Source organism: Myotis daubentonii, chromosome 3, assembly GCF_963259705.1.
Source record: "Myotis daubentonii chromosome 3, mMyoDau2.1, whole genome shotgun sequence".
NCBI classification, from domain to species: Eukaryota; Metazoa; Chordata; class Mammalia; order Chiroptera; family Vespertilionidae; genus Myotis; species Myotis daubentonii.
Window position 1 is genome coordinate 54,278,158 of NC_081842.1, and position 23,273 is coordinate 54,301,430.

The window sequence follows — 23,273 nt, forward strand, 5'->3', positions numbered from 1 at the left end:
CAAGTCGAATGTATGTACCTTGAGTGGATTTGGGGTTTTTAAAACTCTCTAAAAGAAGAATTTGAGACAATTGGAGAAATTTATATGTGTACTAAATAATGTGTTTTCAAATGGTATTGTGTACAGATGATATTATGTTATCAAGTTATTACTAATTATCTTAAGTATGATATTGTTTTGGTTATATACGAATGTGCCCTTCTTCTTAGGAAATGTATGCTGAGTATTTAGAGGTGAAATGTCATGATTTCTACAATTTATGTAGCCTACTTTCAAATGGAGAGTAAAAAATTAAAGTAAAATATTACCAACAGGCAAATTTAGTATTGTACTTTTTAAAATTTTTCTGTAAATTTGAAACCTTTCAAAATTAAAAAATATGAGGAAGATTAAATAATTGTTGGAGTTTCTAAAAGGAGAGGGGAAATTTCCAAGAATATACATTTTTCAAGTATTCTTTTCAGAAAGATTCTCAGCAAACTTTAAATTAAAAATGCATATACACAGAAATCTTTAAAATATCCGGGAATTTTTACCATTTGACATTGAAACTAGAGCTTCCGGAGAGTTTCTCATACCTGAAAGGAGCACAGAAGTGTTAGATTGTGTGTCCTGATGTGGTTCAAGAAATACGATGGATGCATTAATGTAACTTCCACTGTCCAGGCCAATTGCTCTGATCACACTCCCAGTCCTTCTGGATGGGTAGCCCTCAGGAGAAGCACACGACCTCACCAACACCTCCACCTCCACCTCCACCTCCACCTCCACCTCCACCTCCACCTCCACCTCCACCTCCACCTCCACTCCACCTCCACCTCCACCTCCACTCCACCTCCACCTCCACCTCCACTCCACCTCCACCTCCACCTCCACCTCCACCTCCACCTCCACCTCCACCTCCACCTCCACTCCACCTCCACCTCCACCTCCACTCCACCTCCACCTCCACCTCCACTCCACCTCCACCTCCACCTCCACTCCACCTCCACCTCCACCTCCACCTCCACTCCACCTCCACCTCCACTCCACCTCCACTCCACCTCCACCTCCACCTCCACTCCACCTCCACCTCCACCTCCACTCCACCTCCACCTCCACCTCCACCTCCACTCCACCTCCACCTCCACTCCACCTCCACCTCCACTCCACCTCCACTCCACCTCCACCTCCACCTCCACTCCACCTCCACCTCCACCTCCACTCCACCTCCACCTCCACCTCCACCTCCACCTCCACCTCCACTCCACCTCCACCTCCACTCCACCTCCACCTCCACCTCCACTCCACCTCCACCTCCACCTCCACCTCCACCTCCACCTCCACCTCCACCTCCACCTCCACCTCCACCTCCACCTCCACTCCACCTCCACCTCCACCTCCACCTCCACCTCCATCTCCACCTCCACCTCCATCTCCACCTCCACCTCCACCTCCACTCCACCTCCACCTCCACCTCCACCTCCATCTCCACCTCCACTCCACCTCCACCTCCACTTCCACCTCCATCTCCACCTCCACCTCCACTCCACCTCCACCTCCACCTCCATCTGCCTGGCAGAATTTTGGGGAAGCACCTCACCAGGGGAAGCCAATTCTTACATGCGCCCCATGAAAGATCCCAGTGCATAGAGACAAGAGAGAGAATTAGCAGTGGAAGTTGGAGCTAAGAGGCATACTGAAAGTGGAATTGAATTTTTGAGGGATATTGCCTTGAGGAATAGAAGCTATGAGGTAGATACCAAGAAAATAATGAAATAGTCAACAGAGGGCAAAGATCAGAGAAGACAAAAGAATGACAAGAGGGCAGACCAGCCGAAACCGGTTTGGCTCAGTGGATAGAGCGTCAGCCTGCGGACTGAAAGGTCCCAGGTTCGATTCCGGTCAAGGGCATGTACCTGGGTTGCGGGCACATCCCCAGTAGGAGATGTGCAGGAGGCAGCTGATCGATGTTTCTCTCTCATCAATGTTTCTAGCTCTCTATCTCTCTCCCTTCCTCTCTGTAAAAAATCAATAAAATATATTAAAAAAAAAAAAAGAGGGCAGACCACACAGCTGGAAGAGAGGGTGGGGAGAACAAGTGCCAAGGCTGCCTTGCAGGGTTCCTCACGGCTCTCCACAGGGCCAGGGCCATTTCCCAAGCTCCATGCTTTCCTATGACAGCACCTCACCACCATCACTACCCCAGTAGCTGGCCCAAGAGTTGCCAACAAGAAGAACATAACTAAATAATGTCAAGCACAGAGGACAAACCTGAATGTAAGATTGTTTTTATGTGCATGCAAGCTTTGTGATGCTACCTGAAAATTAGACAAAGTGGCTGAAATTTAAATTGAGGAATGTATTTTTCGAAGGCAAGAATCATCAAGGAATGCTAAAATTAAAGAGTGAAAACTTGTTGGGAAACAAGAGACTAATATAGCTTTAGAGTATCTTATTAATACTCTATTTGTTAATTTTGCACACTCAAAAATAATAGCTGTATAAGTGGAAAAACCAGCAGACACCTCTTTAACCAAATGATCAAATTACTAAAGAGGCCTTACTAGGGTACTTGGCAAAATTTGAATACAGATAATTGATGAAATAATAATATCATGTCAATGTTAAATTTCTGGATTTTGATCATTGCACTGTAGTTATGTAAGAGTCTATCTTTGGTCTTAGAAAATATACACTGAATTTTTTAGAGGAAAAGGAGCATGTTGTTGCAACATTACTAATGTTCCAATTTCTCTTCATTCTCATCAGCACTTATTCTTTTCTGTTGTGTTTATTATAGCCATCTTTGTGGTTATAAAGTGCTACACTTTGTGGTTTTGATTTGCACTTCTCTAATTAGTAATAATGCTGAGCATTTTTCACATGTTTATTGACCATGTCTACTTATTTTTGGAGAAATGTCCAAAATATATATTTTTAAATCTAAAGATTTCCTCAATTATGATTTTGGAAATATATATAAAAGAAAATGAAAAAAAATGGTTTATAAAATTAAAGAACCAGTTCTATTCTTTGGTCAAAGTAATATATTCATATATTTTGCAAATATTCATATTTAAATGGTGGATGCATTACAAAAAGAATTTGCAAATTGAAGATTGAAGTGACAGAGCATTTATTTATTTATTTATCCTCACCAGAGGATATTTTTATTGATTTTTATTTTTATTTATTTATTTTTTAAATATATATATATATATATTTTAAATTTTTTATTGATTTCAGAGAGGAAGGGCGAGGGATAGAGAGAGATAGAAACATCTATGATGAGAATCATTGATTGGTTGCCTCCCACATGCCCCCCACTGGGGATCAAGCCCACAACCCAGGCATGTGCCCTTGACTGGAATTGAACCTGGGACCCTTCAGTCTGCAGGCCGATGCTCTATCCACTGAGCCAAACCAACCAGGGCTAAATATATATTTTATTGATTTTTTACAGAGAGGAAGGGAGAAGCATAGAGAGTTAGAAACATCGATGATGTTTCTAGAAACATCTATGAGAGAGAAACATCGATCAGTTGCCTCCTGCACACTCCCCACTGGGTATGTGCCCACAACCAAGGCACATGCCCTTGACCAGAATCGAACCTAGGACCCTTGAGTCCTCAGGCCAACGCTCTATCCATTGAACCAAACCAGTTAGGGCTTTATTGATTTTTAGAGAGAGAAACACCTGATGTGTGAGAGAAACAGCGATCGGCTGCCTCCCATACCCGCCCTGACCAGGGATCAAACCCACAACCTAGATATGCACCCTGATCAGGAATCGAACCAGCAATCTTTTTTTTTTTTTTTTTTATGTATGGGACAACACTCAACCAACTGAGCCACCTGGCCAGGTGAGCATTTAGAATTGTGATATGTGCACTCAGACCTCATGATTTGCCTCTCTGGCTTTCTCTCTTAATGATGATGTTGAAGTATAGACAACAGAATGGCTTTTGAGTCCCTGTCTCCCAATAACTGTTTCATATCCTGCAGGTGGGAGAGCAAATTTACACACTTTTTCTGAAGAACTATTTAGCATAATTTATCAAAGATCTTGACATCATAAGCTACTTTTGATTCAGTAGTTCCACTTCTAGAATTTATCCTAAGGGATTACAATATATGTAACTAGAGGCCTGATGCATGCTAGCTGCCGGCACCGGCTTCCCTAGCTGCCAGCACTGGCTTCCCTCTGGCACCCGGGGCCTGTGCCTTCACTCTGGCCACCGCCTTCCACCTTCGCTCCGGGCCGGAGCCACCTCCTGCCCGCTCCGGCTGGCTCCATGGCTGCCACCCAGAGGTCAACCCTCGGCAGCCGGCCGGGGCTTGCAGGATGCCAAACGTCCTGCCCAAAGGAAGCCAAGTGTCCCGCCCACTCCGGCCAGCTCTGTGGCTCCAGCCAAAGCCACCATCTTTGTGGCTATGGGCGCCACCATCTTTGTCGCGGAGTGATGGTTAATTTGCATATTGCCCTTTTATTAGTATACGTAGTATTTTTACAGAAATATTTTCTTATTTTCCAACAACCCACTTAAATGACTATATTAAGACTAGTTTTAAAATAATAGAATCCATCTATCATTTCTTAAAATATATGTCATAATTAGAGCCTACTAAATATTACTGAAATAAAGAATTTCTTGTAGGTATTTAGATTGAAATTATTGTGAGTGTGCTTAAAACAATCATGTCTGGAGTTAATGGAAGAAAAAATATCATTGACTAATAGCTAAAATAAGTTTTATTATAGACGTTACTTTCTTTTTTTCCCCAGGGTCCAGGGATTTAGATTTGGGGTTGCATGTTCTTAGCCCCTGGAATGGCAGCAGTAAAAGTTAAAGAAAGAGCCCAGGCTAAAGGGAAAGATGGAACAGGTTCAAAGCCTGGCTCTGACCTTGGGTACATCACTCAACTAAAATGGGAATCATAAAGCTTGTGTTGCAAGACTGTGACTATACTCAGACAAGGTTTAAAGGAACACTCAAACAATTGTCTTTGTCATCATTACAGTGCCTTCGTCCCCAGGAGGGCTTCCACACACCCAGGGTGGGAGCTCACTGCTTTGTGAGTGGCTGGTTGAACCACTGGGGCCCTTGGCATTGGCCTCTAGAAGTTGGATCCCCTCTAAGCCTGGACAAATAAGTGAAGAGTGGCATCATTTTAAATTTGTTCGAGTGCTAATTAAATGTACGTCCCTGAGAATCTGTGAGAAAGGACAGTTCTGTTGCAGGTGCCTTTTCTGGCAAATGCCCTGTCATTCAAATGCAATAACTGACCATCCTTTTGAGAAGAACCGTAGCATTTCTGAAGGGACCACACACCACTATTTTGGAGGTGAGAACACGCAGGCCAGAGAGATGAAATGATAGGAACAAGGTGCCACAGGGAACGCCGTGTAGTGGTTTCCAAGTGCTGTTCCCACCCCACGCCTAGCATACCTGGTCAGCCAGGGCTCCACCCGGGCTCATGAGAAGAGTCTCATCTGGGAATGGTGGAGGCTGCCTCTTCCTAGAGGGAGGTTGGAGGCCACAGCAACTCTTCTTCCCTGGGACTCTCCCCACTACCACTCTGGGAAGCCAATGTGTGAAGTGTCGCGTAGAGCACTACCCTGCTCGACTCAGGGCCACGAATGAGTCAACTGGTTTCCCTCTGTGGTCAAGGTCAGCCCTTACAACCAACAGAGGTCATTCGATTCATTCTGTTCCATGGCCACAGGCTGCACTTGGCCACAGGTCTTTAAAAGTGCGAATCTGCTTCCCTGGGGAGGTAACACCTTGCTTTTACATGGCTAGTGGTAGTTCCGTGGTGTCCCCTTTGTCTATGAGAGACCCACATAATACCCGTGGATGGACACCCAACCCATAATGCATTCGTTTTAAACTTCTCATTTCCTTTCTGGGTCACAGGTTTGTTCTCTCTGGTCACTTCTCTCCAGTTGTGGCCATTGGTGACAATAACGCCGGCCTTGCCAACCTCACAGGGCTGTGTTGAGACTGAATGAGAGGTGTATGTGAAAAAGCTTTGTCAATGCAAGGAAATGTTGTGGATTTCATTAGTAAGAAAATAGTGTCAGAATTAAAGGAAAGGCAGAGTTCCTCTGTGCAAGCGGGAGCTGGTGTGGAAATAAATGAAACAGAGCAGATGCAGTATCTTCTTCAGTCCGTGTGAGCTGCCGGATGTGGACCTTGGGGTGTTCAGAGAAGGTGAGACCACCCAGAGCCTGTGGGAGACTAAGGGCAAGATAGGGGTTTTAGGTGATAACCGAGGCTTACTGCCCAGATGGAAACATATCACCTCCACACCCTAACCCTTAGTTCTCTTGAGAAAGAGCACACCTGAGAAATGAAACGATATGTAATCCTGATTACTGACCAGCTAAATGGGATAGTATTCAAGCTCCCAGATTGCTTTCCTGGCTCATAATTATAATAGGTAACGTTTATGGACTGCTCGTCTTGGGATAAGTGCTATGCCAGATGCTTTACATATATTAGGGTCCTCACAAAACCCTAGCAGGTAAATTTTATCATCCCCACCTTACAGGTGGTAAATTGAGGCTCACAAAGGTTTAGGCCATAGAGTTAGAGCATGTCAAAGCAGCAATTCAAACTTAGCCTGTGGTTGAGTTCAGCAAAGCTCAACCTCAATACCACAAGCCCCACCCTGGGATGCTGGCTATACTTGACTAAAAAGCGTGCATTTTCACACACTGTTTCCTCTGTGGAAAAGGCCCTTTTCCTGGTCTCGAACTCAGCCGTGGGCAAACTATGGCCTGCGGGCTGGATCCGGCCCGTTTGAAATGAATAAAACTAAAAAAAAAAAAAAGGGCTGTACCCTTTTATGTAATGATGTTTACTTTGAATTTATATTAGTTCACACAAACACTCCATCCATGCTTTTGTTCCGGCCCTCCGGCCCGGTTTAAGAACCCATTGTGGCACTCGAGTCAAAAAGTTTGCCCACCCCTGGCTAACTCCTTCTCATCCTTCAAGGCCTAGTGCATATGTTACCTCCTCATCACATCCTAATAGTTCAATAATGCATATAATATGCTAGTATATTATAGATGAAGTTCCTATTGATTTTTAGAGAGAGAAAAGCAGGGGAGGGAGAAACACTGATTTGTTGTTCCACTTATTGATATATTCATTCATTGCTTCTTTTATGTGCTCTGGTCAAGGATCGAACACACAACCTTGGTGTATTGGGATGACTGAGCTGCCCAGCCACAGCTGGAAGATTTTTTATTATTATTGATTTCTATGTTTATGAAAATGAATATGAGCAACTCCTGTCAGTAATTTAACTTTCCTCCTTTTCATTATAAAAAAATTAGCATATAGTTAAGTTGAAAAGAATTTGACAATGATTACTCATATCCCATCACCTAGATTCTAAGCTTCACTTTTTTTTTTTTTTAAAGAACTTTATTGACTTTAAAGAGAGGAATGGAGAAGAAGAGAGAGAAAAATCCATCGGCTGTTTCCTATACTTGACCCTACCGGGGATTGAACCTGCAGCCTAGGCATGTGCCCTGACCAGAAACCAAACCCACCACTCTTTGGTGTACAGGATGATGCTCCAACCAACTGAGCCACACCAGCCAGGGCTACTATTAACTTTTTACTAGTTTTTATCACATATCTATCCATCTATCCTTTTATCCATCCTTCAATCCATCTTATTTTTTGATGCATTTCAAAATAGAATGCAGTCATCAGTATACTTCCCTCTAAGTAGTTCAGAATGCATATCAAGTGATTTAACTTAAAAATTCCTGCCCTAGCTGGTTTGGCTCAGTGGATAGTGTCGGCCTGTGGATTGGAGGGTCCTGGGTTCAATTCTGGTTAAGGGCACATGCCCGGGTTTCAGACTTCATCCCTAGTAGGGGGTGTGCTGGAGGCAGCTGATTAATGATTCTCTCTCATCATTGATGTTTCTCTCTCTCCCTCTCCCTTCCTCTCTGAAATAAAAAATATATATTAAAAAAATAAAATAAATTTTAAAGTTCCTATGTTTTCAATCTTCTGGATCAATATAATTAATTTAATCTCAACTTAATTGAGATTGCAAAGTCAGGTATTTTATTTGGGAAAAATATTTATGTCTTATAAAAAAAAATAATTTGATAATCACTATCTTACTATTCTCAGCCAAAATTAGGAGGAATACAATTCATACTGAAGTGTAAATGACTGCTATCCTCTTTCATGCACTATACTTTAATGGGTATTTATATGATAATTATGAAAAATAATAAAGTTTAATGGTATAGTTTCAGGACGGCAGGGGAGATAAATTTGCCTTTCAAAATCCCTCAAATTATACTGGCAACGTGACTATTCTAAGGCTGATTTTTTTAAAAAAACTTATTTGAATTCTCAGAAGAATATCCCTTCCTACCCCTAAAATAATTATTTTTAGGAAATCCTTGAATGAATCCAGGACAATTGGATTATACTTAATGCTATTGGTTAATAAAAATAGCACTTGAGGTTGCAAAGGCTTCTTACAGACATTTGATCTCATTTAATACTCATAACACTTCTACAGAGTAGGCATTATTCTCTCCATTTAAAATTTTTTTAAATTGATTTTAGAGAGGAAGGGAGAAAGGGAAACATCGATTGGCTACCTCGCGCACATGCCCAACGTGGACCAAACCCGAAACCTGGGTATGTAGCCTGACCAGGAATCAAATCCCCCGCCTTCTGGTGTATGGGACAATGCTCCAACCAACTGAGCCACACCAGCCCAGGCCATCTCCATTTTTTTTTTATTGTGGTAAAATATACATATAATTTACCAATTTAATGCCTTTCTAGGAGCATTAAGTAAATTTACATTGTCATTCAACCTCACCGTTACCCATCTCCAGTACTTTTCATCATCCCAAACTGAAGTTCTGTACCAGTTAATGTAACTCCTCATTCTTCCCTCCCTTCAGCTCCTGGTAACCATGATGCTTTCTTCTCTATATATTTGCCTACTAGAGGCCCGGTGCCCAAAATTCATGCACAGGGGGTGGGTTCCTCAGCCCGACCTACACCCTCTCCAATCTGGAAGCCCTCAGGGGAGCCCTCTCCAATCCGGGAGCCCTGACGGCTTAGGCCCACTCCCCATGGTACTCTGCTCTCTGCGGGTCCTGGCCGCTCTGCACCCGCTGCCCAGAGGCTCTCTGCGGCCCAGAGGCTCTCTGCAGCTGGGGCAGGACACTTGCCTCGTCACCGTGGCAAGGAAGCAAGCATTCTGCCAGGCTGCTCACACTGCCCACTCTCAGCAGCCACCCCTCCAGGACTGGGGGACTCCTGCAAGGCTAAGGGGACTGGGCACCACCATCTTGTGGCTATGGGTGCCGTCATCTTTGTGATGGAGTGATAGTTAATTTCCATATTACCCTTTGATTAGATAGGATTCTAGGTACCTCATATAAGTAGAATCATGTAAATGGAATCATGTAACATCTGTCCTTTTGTGTCTGGCTTATTTAATTTAGCATAATGTTTTCAAGGCCACTTCCATTGTATAACATGTATCAGAATTTCATTCCTTTTTATGGCTGAATAACATTCCATTGTAAGTATACACCACATTTTGTTTATTCATTCTCCATCATGCACAGTTGGGTTGTTTCGACACTCAACCACTGAGCCATGCCAACTGGGCATGTTTCTACCTTTTGATCATGGTAAGTAATGCTGCTATGAACATTAGTGTACAAACATCTATGTTCTAGTCCCTTCTTATTATCTCCATTTGACAGATAAGAAGCTCAAGACTCAAAAACGCCAAGCGAATTGCTCAAGTCACATAGTTTGTAGACAGTGAAGCCAGAACCCAATCTGAGTTCTGACCCAGGTAGGAAGGGCTCAATGTGAACCTGTCTGAGGGGAATATACATTGAATGAATGTTTAGCTGGATTGCATAGATATGTATTTATCGGTAAACAGCTACTTCACGAATCCCACCACAGTAGCCTAGCCACTGTCTTGGAACTCTCAAGGCTCCCACCATGATCCAGCAACCCAGGACCCTGCTTCTAATGATAATGTCCATTCTGATTGGTCAGTGCCTATACCATGTGGTGTCTGATATTCTAAATATCACCCCTGAGTGTTCATGGGTTCATGGTCTCTGTGGGGATGAGACAACCTGTTGACACCATGGATTAGACCTATGACAAAGGTGAGGACCTTTAGATGTTCTGCTAAAGAAACCAGAAAGTCTAAAAAACAGAGGATATAGAAGGGAATAAGAAGTCAGTATTATTAGCTAAGATGGAAGCTTAGGAACTTGAGGAAGGATGCAAGAATCTAGAACAGCGGTTCTCAACCTGTGGGTCGCACCCCTTTGGCGGTCGAATGACCCTTTCACAGGGGTCGCCTAAGACCATCCTGCATATCAGATATTTACATTACGATTCATAACAGTAGCAACATTACAGTTATGAAGTAGCAACGAAAATAATGTTATGGTTGGGTCACAACATGAGGAACTGTATTTAAAGGGCCAGAAGGTTGAGAACCACTGATCTAGAACAAGAGAAAGGTCAATGGGGGAGGCCCATGAGGAAGTCACAGGGTACCAGGCTGGGCAGTGATAAGGAGACCATTAACATGTCTGAAGCTGAAGTAGTGGCCCAGGGCTAGTCAGGGAAAGACGCATTTGCCATTGACCCTGCAGGCCAAGCGAGGGACTTGGCGTCTGGTAGGACCATTGAGAGGAGACACCGAAAGGGCAGGAGAGACCTGAGGGATCACGGCTGGACAAGGAGAGGACAGTAGGAAAGATCAGGAGGAGCCAGTGTCCAGCCTGACATCTAAAATGGAGTGACATGAGGCTATTGAAGAACATGATGTGTACTCTTAGATGAGCTTCTACTGGTCACTTTGGGTGCTGGGCTTCCTCACTCACTTTCTGCTTGAGAAGAGCCAGGGTGACTAGATAGAGCCCCAAGTGCTATCTCCTGAAGAGAAGTCCCCTGCCCACTCTTTTCTTTCTTTCTTGGCAGCAGAAAGCAGTGTAGACACATGGCAGAGCACCTGACCAAGGCAACCTTCTAGGCTGTGTGTGGAGTCCCTGTGTCCTCGGGGCTTTGTAGCTACATTTAGCCCATTATTGGGACCAGCCCTGCTCTTCTTGCCCACCTCGATGGTGAGAACCATGACAGATTCTCTACTTCCTCCTGTATTCCCTTTGTTCAGTCTGAAACCACTCATGCATTGAAGTGAGAAGACACATGTGGTTTGCTCTCAGCACCTGACTCCATTTGCTCTGAAAATCAGTTGGTTTTGCCTACCCACATTCATTTCTCCTTCTGGTAACAATTCCTTAACTCCCCTTTGAGGAAATCACCAGTTTCTTTCTTGATTATTTTAATTTTTAATTGTGGTAAAATAGACATAACATAAAATTTACCATCTTCACCACTTTAGGTGTAGAGCACAGTAGTGTTAAGTGCATTTACATTGCCATGCAATCAACCCCCTTATTTTCTGAAGAAGATCATGTTCAGTTGAGTTTGACCTTCACTCCTGGTTCCAAGGAGAGGCCTGGGAACAAGCCTGGGCCCATCAGAGCCTCCTATTCCCTAACCACGGTGATTGGTTTATAATGGGTTCACGAAGCCAAGCCCATGAGAATCAATGCAAGGATTGTTGCTAGAACTTTGGGGAAAGAGGCTTTCTCTTCCTGCTTCAGATGCCAAACTGGTGGCAATTAAGCTTGGAGCTGCAGGCACCCATCTTTGCCACCAACTTTAGTACCTGCCTGAGAATGAAGCCTACACAGAGGAAAGCAATGCTGAGGAATGGAGCTAGATGGATTCCTAGCCATGTTTAAGCACCTGGATCTAGCCATGCCTGAAGCTATTTTCCATAGACTTTTTGGTTATTGGAAACAATAAATTCACTTTTTTCTATATTTTTTTTTTTTTGCTGAAGCCAAGCTAATTGGGTTTTTGTCATTTGTAACTAAAAGACCCCTACACTCAGATTTACAGTTACTTGTGAGGCTTGATAAGATACAAATATCATTGTCCTTTTTTCCTCTCCTTAATTCTCTCAGCTTTCAGAGATCATCGCTTAACCAAATCCAGAGCCTCCCACACAGGGAGCCATGACAATTTGTTCAATGGTGAAGTTGAGAAGAATAGTTTTAGGAGGGGAGGGAAATGAGTATAATAAAGAAATTTTACTAAAGGCAAAAATATTTGTCACTAAGGTGTGACCACATCAGTGAGCATCACTGAGCACACAGCAAGCCGGTCCTGAGAAAGGTAATGTTTTTCAGTCATGGTTGAAAGCCTCCCCTCCCCTAACTTATGTGGTTATAATTGGATCTGAGGCGTGAGGTACATCTAGTTGTCCAGCCAAGAATCTACCTTACGCCTTGTGGTGTGGAGACACACTGCAGCCAGGATGCAGGTTACCATCAGTGCTGGTGTCACTCTCCCAGGACAAAGAAAGATCAGGGACAGACAGGCCAGTGCATCCCTAACTCGGGCCCCAGGACAGACGCCAGGAGCCTGCTATCTGTCTGGGAGGCTCTGTTCTTGGATGATGGGTTGAAACACTATGCGGGATCAGGTTTCTATGGGTTTTCATGAAGTGTCATGAGGTTACCCATTAGATGAAAGCACCCTCTTTGTGAAACAGGTTTTTTGTTTCTTTTCTTTTTTTTTAAGCCTAAAGGCAGGAGTTGAGCTGGGGTTTTCTGTTTGTTTGTTTGTTTGTTTGTTTGTTTGTTTGTTTGTTTGTTTGTTTTCCTGGGCCCGTAATTCTATAATTCCCTCTAGGAACTCTCAGACATACCTGTAAAAACCCATGGGGTGTGTGAGGCCAATAAGTAATTCTCAGAGCTGTAAAGCCCACAGAAACAGCCTGTGCAGTGCAGACAGTGGGTGAAAGGAGCAGAGAAAACCTCAAAAGACCAGCTTTATAAATTCAAAACATTTCTATTGTCCAAGCTCCCAACAGGCTGTACCCATCACGGAAGAAACCTCCCAAGGGTTCCCCAGACCAGCCCTACCCGTGAGCTCCATCCCAAGGACCATGCCTCGGCCTCCCTGAGTCGCAGCCACTGTTGGGCACGTGGTCACCTTCTCTCAGGCGCCAAGTGAGCTGGCGCCCATTCTGAAGGCAGTACAGAGCCAGAGCCGAGTCAGTGGCTCCTCACTTATGTCAGCTCCTGAGTGCATGGGAATATGTGCTGAATCCTCCAGAATCCAGCCCACATGGGGGCTGTGAGGAAGAGCACTGGACAAAGACTCAGAAAGGCCTGGGATCTGGTCTCCCTCTGACATTTACTAGCTAGTGAATTTCCCCAGAACACTGTGTGGCGAAGGGGCTTTGCCTGTCTCCTTCAGAGCTCTGTCCCCAACACCCAGAGCAGGCCTGCACGTGGAAGACATCCGTAAGTATGTGTTGCTGTCCACGAGTATCGGTGTCCTCATCTATGACTTGTGGGGCAGGAAAGAAGATCCAAGCACCCCAACATGCTGAGTGCTCACCGAGTAGTCTTATTGCATCCATGCATCCAACCCAGGAGGAAGCTTGATTGTTCCCATTTTGCAGATGAAGAAACTGAGGCTTGGACATTCTCCTCACAAGGCCAGTAATCAAACTCTCAAACCAGGAATCTGAAGCCCTTGTCGGTTCCCCTACACCACAGCACCTTGTTCAGTTCTCAGGGCTCCTAGGGACGCGAATCCACCTACCCCCGAGCTGTAGCCCCTGCACTGGGCACAACAGCGGTGGAGCTTGGCTGCAGCGAGCCACTACCTCCCCGACAGTCCCCGCTGTGGGCCGAGCTCGCCCACCTCAAAAAGGGTGGCAGCCCGCCACGCAGGAAATACTCACGGCTCCCGCGGGCCCAGGCGGCTCCTCCGAGCGCATCCTCTCCCAGGGCTCCGGCCTCCTCGACAGCAGCCCAAAGCAGGGCTGGGCCGCCGCCTCTCTCTGGAGCATCAGATTATTTTAGCACTTGCGGAAGGAACTGACGGAAACTGAAGTCACATGGAGAGCGAGCTGCTCTGCAACTCAGCACTCACAGCGATCAGGCACCAGAGAAGGAACTGCCCCCTCGGGTGGGCGGCGAGGGGGGAAGGGAGAGGGCAGCCGCGGGAAGAGCGGGAAGAGCGGGGACAGCGGCCCCAGGACTACCCGCTGGGCTAGTGGAGAAGGAGGGCAGGCATTTTTACGGCCCCCCAGCAGTGCTAACCAAGGCTCCCCGGGCTTTCTGGCCTTAGAGATTTTGAGCTGGAGGGCCTCTGTCTGTGAGCTCTGCTGACTCAAAAAACTCCCCTCCGAGGTTATGTCCAAGGGTCAAGCTGGGGCAGACTTTGGAAACGGGTCGGACACAGGTTTTCCACTTGGGAGAAAGTCCACCACTTGGAAGAGCCATCTAATCAGCTGATCTTTATTAATAATCTCCTTTTATGTGTCCAGCACATCAAAAACAGAAAAAGAAATGGACACTGCTTAGTAGGGACTGTCAGAGTGCCATGAGCGTATTGATCATAGGCTGGATAAAATTTTGTACCTGATGTGTACAAAATTCCCTTCTAGCTCTTGCCAAGAATTTTTTTAAATCGAATTAATAGCTACCATCAAAAATCTGTTAGGCACTATGCTAAGAAATTTATTTGCATGATCTCATAGCTTCTATACTCCAAGAGCTAAAATCTAGTGGAGAAGGTAAAATGTGGACGGTCAGCGCATGCTGAATGAGCGATGCAGACAAGGGTTCTAGGAGCGTCAGAGAAGGGATCTCCAGTGCTGCTCTCTCCCATCAGATCTGGGGGGGTCCAAGTGTCCTGGAGGGCTGGTTCGTGTCTCTTGCTGCCTGTTGACTTGTGATTCTTTATTGCATTATTGCCCTGGGCATGGCTATCCTGGGAGAATAGGAACAAGTCCTTCCTGCTCCAAACATCCAGCACATGGTCTGCTCTATCCCCTCCTTATCACAAGCAATCCCACTTTTGTATGTTTTATACATTGAGATTCTCTATAGAATTTCTTTTGAGAAAGGTGGCTGCTACCCTTAACAAAAAAAAAAAGCTTAGGAAACCAGTTATCTTGATGAATGTGTGGGGAGAAGCCAGTTTGTTGGCGCAGAGCACAGCAGCTCTCCTGCTAGCAGCAAGCTGGCTCGGCAGGGAGGACCTAAGACTTGCAGCCAAAACCAATGTTGATTTACAACTGAAAACAGAACGGTTCTCATGCCAGCGAGGCTGTAACCCTGACCGCACAGTTCAGGGTTTTCCAGCTTGGTTGGGTGCTGTGCTTCTTCACCTGACCATGCCGCACAAGGCAGAAGAGATGAGGGCACTTCCCCTGGAGCATAACCCACGGTGCACACTGGCAAAGCACACCTGTCCCTCTTTTTTTGAGCTTGCTCCATGTATTGGGAAATTTGTACACATCCCCTGCTCAAGCCAAGTTTAGTGCAAGCAGCACACCAGGATCTCAGAGGAGATCTGAGGTGAAAGCAAGGAGCTGAGCAGTTCCCAGCTAGAGGAGAAAGTGCCTTATGCAGCCTGATCTTGCCTCCAGCCTCTTTTCATTGTGGTCCCCAGGTGGGTTTCCTCTACTCTTATCTGCTCAAGTTTCCCTAAACCAGTGGTTCTCAACCTTGGCTGCACATTAGAATCACCTGGGAATCGTTTTAAAATCCTGATTTCTGGGCCTCGTCCTCCAGAAATTGTTTCTTTGTTACTAATGTTGTGGCCCCACCCCATAACAAAGAAACAGAATTTCCGGAGGATGATGCCCAGAAATCAGGATTTTAAAAAGATTCCCAGGTGATTCTAATGTGCAGCCAAGGTTGAGAACCACTGCAAACGCAGAACAAACGCTCCCCACTCTGCACTTCCTCTGTCAAAGGGTTCCCTCAGAGGGTTCCCTTGCTTGAAGTGGCCTATTTTCTGCCTACCACAACCCTTCCCATCTGAAGGCATGGCTTGGGCTCCCTCACCTCTGCAAAGCCTCTACTTCTTCCTCTGAACACATAGCATCAAGTGTCTACAATATCCACTGGCTTCATGACATCTCTCTCTCTTTTATAACATGACATATTTTAAAAAATATATATATATTTTTGTTGATTTGAGAGAAAGAGCAAGGGAAGGAGAGAGAGAGAGAGAGAGAGAGAGAGAGAGAGAGATTGATCAGCTGCCTCCATGCCCCCTACTGGGGATCAAGCCCCCAACCCAGGCATGTGTCCTGACCAGCAATCAAACCAGCAACCTTGCAGTTTGTGGGATGATGGTCAACCAACTGAGCCATTCCAGCCAGAACTTCATGACATCTCTTGTATTGTGATTTAACTTTTAGGATTTTTGTCGGGTTTCTCCAATTACACTAAAACCCTCTGAGGGGAGGGGGTCAAGTGTTATTCCAACAAGTATACTGCCCAGTGCACATAAAAGGGCTCAGTCAAAGAAGGAAGGAGGGAGGAGAAGGAAAGAAGAGAGGAAGGCAGAAAACCTACCTTGTCCATGATTCTTTAAGTATTGCCTGAGATGTTTTTGTTTGTTTGTTTGTTTCTAAGCTAAGCTTTACAATAGTTTGTCACTGGTAGGAGGTCTCAGTCTCCCAAAGAGATCAAAGGGACTTGGGCTTCTGTCTCTCCTCCCACTACTTTTTCAGATGATAAGCAAACACTATTAGGACTGAGGGTAAGGAGGCCTACAGCAGAGACAGTGAAGGGAGACATTTCAAGTTGTGGGGGAGGTAGTATGCAAAGGCTCCGAAAGGAGAAATGAGGGGGAGATAGGGAGGGGCACTTTACTTCCTCTAGATGAGTATGTGAGAGAAGATACAGTGTCAGTGTAAGAAATGTCCAAATGTTACGGGAAAGGCACCTGGCCCTGAGTGGGTCTGCCTAGGGCCAGCCATGGTTTACTGGACTGTCTCACAAATCTGCAGAGAATTTTTATTTATTTGAGCCAAACTGATGACAATTATCAGGAAGCAAAAATCTCAACAGACTGAGAAAATGTTCCAGAGAATAACAGTTTTACAGCTTATTTTATACATTGGAATCATTGATGGTAGATTAAGGGGGTGGGAGAAAGCAAATCAGGAAAATCTCTGAGACTGAATAAAGAGTAAAACAGAGAGACACGTACTTCTTTTATATTGGTGGGTACAGGATCGTTAACGGCGAATATTTACAGCACATCGAGGATATTCAGGGAACAAGATTACAACAATGAGGAGTTCTGTGCTCTCATGCTCTGGGGCGAGGTTGTACTCTGAGGAGTCCAGAAAAAGGGGATTACTCTGACATTTCAAAGGTTTGTTATCTTAGATTCAAAAAGGCAATAGGCAGGCTCAGTTAAGGTAAAGATTAACCTTTGTCAAGGAAGCTACAGGTCTAGGATGTGTCTACCCACCATGACTCATTTTCAGTTGGGAATTTGTATGCTCAGACCATCCTATGTGGTTACTTTAGGTCTCTGAGTTTATAAGCCCACCACGCAGGCCTCCCCTGAGCTTATCAGGTGTAGTATATGGTCCCCTTTCTTCCACACTAGAATGGAGTGGCAGGGCCTACTTGTGGAACCTGCAGTTCACTCTAGGTCTAAGTCTTGGTCCTCTCACTGTCACCTGTGATGTTCCCTACTCTGCCCTGGGTTCTCCGTTCCTGGCCACAGACAGGGCAGACCTTCCATCCGGCCCTTCACCTTGGTGGCTGGGCCTGGCCAAGCAGTGAACTAATGCCTCCCCCCCTTCTCCAGCCTCAGCACATGACAGGGAGGGGATTTCCTTTGGGGCCTTAACTGGGAATTGTTCTCTTGCCCCACGTCAGCTGGCTACTGGGGGAGAGTCTTTAGTAGTTTCATTTCCCTCATTTGGGATGTAGTTTTTAAGAATCAAAAGTCAAAGAACTGAAAGAGGAGAGGCCACTACCTACATTGATACCACTCAACCCCTCATGATGTCAGGCCTGGCAAAACTGAGGGGTAAATGCAGGGCAAGTAAGAGTGGCTTGGCTAATGATCCTTCCTGCCCTGTTTACTCCTCTTCTTTAACCATCTGGGGGGAAAGAGTTGGTCTCCGAGGGCAGCTGCTCCTGCTCCCTGTTGCCCAGGCAGCTCACCAAGCTCACCCAGGATGAGCCCATGGCCTCCCCCAGCTGCTAGTTCCAGTGACTGACTCTGTGGGGACACTGCCTCTTCCTTTTCTGTAAACACTGACAGTAATCAACACATGATCAAAGATTCCGTGCTGTGCAAAGATAACAAGATGCTTACAGAAATATCCTGTCAGTGCCTGGGCATGTCTGGCAGTGGGACATCCAGGGGAAGGGGTACATACAACTAACCATCATTCAGTTCAGGGAAAAATGGAAGAGAATCATGGAAAGACAGGAACGAGGTGTTGGGAGAGTCCTGGAAGAAGAATGCATAACTGGTGGGAGACTTGGAGGAGAGCTTTTCCGAAGAGGTGGCATCTGATATCGATCTTCAGAGTTGGGGCTGGGCGTGGGGTTGATGACTGAAGAAGAGATAAGGAAGATGATGAATTGAGAGAAACACTTCAAGGAGAAGAGACGTTAGGAGAGATGATGGCATCTCTTTGTGTCCCCTTAGGACTTAGTTCATGGTTCTGTCCAGGGCAACATTGTTCACAGGTGATAGCTCTGCCTTTCCTTAGCAGCAGTGAGTCTTGGCAAGGAGGGAATATGATTTGTTCACATTTGTTCACATTGCATGTATCCCCAGCAATAGCTAGTCTAGCACCTAGTGGGTGCCCAGCAAAGGCTTCTTAAATGAGTTAAAGTGTCCTTTGCTCTAGAGCAGTGGTCGGCAAACTGCGGCTCGCGAGCCACATGCGGCTCTTTGGCCCCTTGAGTGTGGCTCTTCCTAAGCCTTAGGAGTACCCTAATTAAGTTAATAACAATGTACCTACCTATATAGTTTAAGTTTAAAAAGTTTGGCTCTCAAAAGAAATTTCAATCGTTGTACTGTTGATATTTGGCTCTGTTGACTAATGAGTTTGCCGACCACTGCTCTAGAGCAGTGGTTCTCAACCTTCCTAATGCCGTGACCCTTTAATGCAGTTCCTCATGTTGTGGTGACCCCCAAGCATAAAATTATTTTCGTTGCTACTTCATAACTGCAATTTTGCTACTGTTATGAATCGTAATGTAAATATCTGATATGCAGGATGTATTTTCATTGTTACAAATTGAACATAATTAGCTCATAGTGATTAATCACAAAAACAATATGTAATTATATATGTGTTTTCCGATGGTCTTAGGCGACCGCTGTGAAAGGGTCGTTCGACCCCCAAAGGGGTTGCGACCCACAGGTTGAGAACCGCTGCTTTAGAGCAATTGAAGAGGTTAAGGACTTTGGAAAAGTCCACAGGCTGGCCATTAAGAAATCCTTTTTCATAACTGACAAATATAAGCACAAATCCTTACCATGAGCTCAAGTGCTCTGCTCCCTCTGGTTTCATTCCCTATCACTTTCCTCCTCAATTCACTCAAAGCATGAAGTCCTCATTTAAACAGCAGCTCCTCATTTAAGCTAAGCAGGCTTTTGCCATTGGTCTTTTCTAGGCCAAGAACGCTCTCCCAACTCCCAGATATCTAAACAGCTCACTGCCTAACTTCCCTTAGGCCTCTGCTCAAATGTCGCCTTCTCAAAGAGATCTTCCCTGACCACACCATCTAAAATAGTGCACACCCCTATTACTTTCTTTTGTCTTACTTTTTCTTCACAATATTTTTATTCACGTCACTGCTTGATATCTTATGATATATTTACTTGCTAACTGTCTGCCTCCCCATCTAAATTGTGTACTCTTAACGGAACGAAATTTGTTTCTGCACTGCTATATCCCAGTGCCCAGAGCAGAGCCTGATACATACTGGGCACTTATACATTTATGTGGGCTATATGCATTAGTGAATGAATGATCTTAAAAAGAGTAGTTTCAGTAGAGTGGTAGGGTCAGGAGTCAGGTGGTCAGGTGTTGGTTAATTAGTGACCAGGTGTATAGAAGGAAACATAGGGAGAAACAACTGCTAGTTCAAGAAATAAGGTCACGAGGTCATCAATATGTGACTATATTTTGTAAAATGTGAAGTACCATGTAAATATATCTATTTTCCCTGGCAGAACAGTTTAGGGGGAGATAAGCAGAAATGATATCAAGTCCATTAGTGGGGTTAGCCTTGACAAAGTGGCAAACTCTTCGTGTGTGGTAGAAGTCAAGGCAATGTGATAGGGAGAGGGAAAGACAGAGCCGAAAGGACTGTTGATCATCCTTGTAATACAACAAGAATGTGTGAGAGACTTGGCCTGCACTTTTGTATGACATTGGGCAGCCAGGCCTCCTAGAGGAGAAAGCCTAAGTCAGCGGTTCTCAACCTGTGGGTCGCAACCCCTTTGGGGGTCGAACGACCCTTTCACAGGGATTGTCTAAGACCATCAGAAACACATATATAATTACATATTGTTTTTGTGATTAATCACTATGCTTTAATTATGTTCAATTTGTAACAATGAAAATACATCCTGCATATCATATATTTACATTACGATTCATAACAGTAGCAAAATTACAGTTATGAAATAGCAATGAAAATAATTCTATGGTTGGGGGTCACCACAACATGAGGAACTGCATTAAAGGGTCGTGGCATTAGGAAGGTTGAGAACCACTGGCCTAAGTACATATATTACCCCTCAACAAATCCATTACGCAGGTACTAATAGTCTCCATTTACAAGAGAGAAAATCAGGCTCTTATTGATCACATGTTTTGCCCAAGACCACACAGTAGAAAGTGTCAATATCAACTTGTTTTTAGTAACAACAGTTCTGGTTTAAAAGGATGTTTTTCTCATTATAAAAGTATTGCATAGACACTGAAAGGTCTAAAAAGAAGAAAATCAACCACAAACCCACAGTATGGAAACAACTCACTGTTAACATTGTGGTGTATTGCCTTCCAAACTTTTTCTATACACATGTAATATCTCTCTATATAAAAGCCTAAGCAACCAAATGACCTAATGACCGAATGACTGAACGACTGGTCGACCAGTTGCTATGACATGCACTGACCACCAGGGGACAGGCACTCAATGCAAGAGCTGCCTCCTGGTGGTCAGTGCACTCCCACAGCCAACCTCTCACGGTCCCTCCCACCAGCTGGCTGGCCCCCTGATCAGCCCCGATTTGGGCGGCTGGCCAGCCAACCTCCCACAGCCTCTCCCCCCAGCCGGCCAGCCCCCCCAGTTGGCCCCAATCGCTGGCCCGGACAAGGGACCCTAACCGTGCATGAATTCGTGTACCAGGCCTCTAGTATATTTATATTTAAATATATTTTATTAATTTCAGAGAGGAAGGGAGAGGGAGAGAGAGATAGGAACATCAATGATAAGTGAGAATCATTGATTGGCTGTCTCCAGTACACCCCACACTGGGGATCAAGCCCGCAACGAGGGCATATGGCCTGACCAGGAATCAAACTATGACCTCCTGGTTCATAGGTCAACACTCAACTACTGAGCCACTGCCGGGAGCCGGTCCATCCTTGCTGTTTCAAGGGACCTGGCATATATGGCATACGGTTCTTAATATGTTTGCTCACCTTCTTGGCACTGTGTTTTAACCAAGGTCACCTCTCCGAGAAAGGTTGAATCCCCAGGTAGGGATTTTCCCTTGAAGTTAGGGAGGGAATAAAACCCCTCAACTAAGTGCCAGGCGGGTAATTAATCACTTTAACTATGAACAATCATGCTTAAGCTACATAATCTTTACTCCCTGGAATGGAGATAAGAAACGCCCTAACCTTTGTAATAGAGATTGATAGGATTGGAATCAACTGGTATAAATACAGATGTAACAAGACAGCAAGAGACAGAACTCAGAACACAGAACTTAGGAGACAGGGCTTGGAAGACAGGACCAAGAGAGACAGAACCTACAGGGAACCAGGAGATGGAGGAGCTTCGCTGGAGAGAACATGGCAAGGGATCCTGGACTGAACCTGACTATAGAACATGGCAAGAGAACCTGATTAGAACCTGGTGACTGAGCCTGGCTGGAGACCCTGGACGGAGCCTGGCTGAAGAACCTAGCGAGGGAACATGGCTACAGAACCTCGCTGGAGATCGAGACCAGAACTTGGCTGGAGATCCTGGCTAGAGATCCTGGCTAGGCTGCTGATCAACTGAACACTGTCTCCGTGTCCTTCCTTCTTCGCCGACTCCGTCTACACCTTTGGGAACCCCTGGACCTGCTGGGGTTGGACCCCGGCAAGCCACAGTGGCTGGCCCATCCTATATAATAAAGAGGCAATATGCAAATTGACGATCACTCCAACATACAAGATGGCCGCCCCCATGTGGACACAAGATGGCTGCCACAAATTGGCCAGCAGGGGAGGGCAATTAGGGGTGACCAGGCCTGCAGGGGAGGGCAGTTGGGGGGGACCAGGCCTGCAGGGGAGGGCGGTTGGAGGCAACCAGGCCTGCAGGGGAGGGCAGTTAGGGGCAATCAGGCAGGCGAGCGGTGGGAGCCATCAGTCCTGGATTGGGAGAGGGATGTCCGACTGTCCATTTAGGCCCGATATCACCGGGATTGGGCCTAAACAGGCAGTTGGACATTCCTCAAGGGGTCCCAGATTGGAGAGGTTGCAGGCTGGGCAGAGCGACACTCCCCCCCCACCCCCCCCAACCCCGCACCCTGCCCCGTGCACAAATTTTGTGCACCGGGCCTCTAGTATGTAATATATTTTTAAATAAAGTGGAGATTAGATTCCATATGCTCTTTTGTAAGTTTACATACATAATTTATAACAATAATTGGAATTGTTTTTCTATGTTAAATTTTCTTGGACATGCTTTTTTAAAAAAATATATATTTTTATTGATTTCAGAGAGGAAGGAGAGGAAGAAAGAGATAGAAACATCAATGATGAGAGGGAATCATTGATTGGCTGCCTCCTGCACATTGGACTGAGCCCACAACCCAGACATGTGCCCTTGACCAGAATCAAACCTGGGACTCTTCGTTCTGCAGACTGAGCCAAACCAGCCAGGGCATGGACCTGCTTTTGATTAGTTTCATATTATTCTGTCCCTTGGATGTCTATAGTTAGTTTTCCTGTCCTCTTTTGTGTGGCATTATAGTACAAGTCCAAAATTCCTTACCCTAAAATTTTTGGGCCAGAAGTGTTTCAAAAATCACAATTTTTCATAGTTTAAAAGGCAACAGACCCCAACCGACATGGCTCAGTGGTTGAGCATC

At 45.3% G+C, this 23,273-nt stretch overlaps 1 protein-coding gene across 1 annotated transcript in view; it reads right to left on the reverse strand.

Moving 5' to 3' along the window:
* Positions 1-13,988, reverse strand: part of NRROS (negative regulator of reactive oxygen species) — a 28,949-nt gene extending 14,961 nt beyond the window's left edge. Inside the window, exon 1 of the mRNA XM_059687497.1 lies at positions 13,855-13,988. The gene's annotated coding sequence lies outside the window, so the exon portion shown is untranslated. The remainder of the gene's footprint in view (positions 1-13,854) is intronic.
* Positions 13,989-23,273: the final 9,285 nt, after the last annotated feature.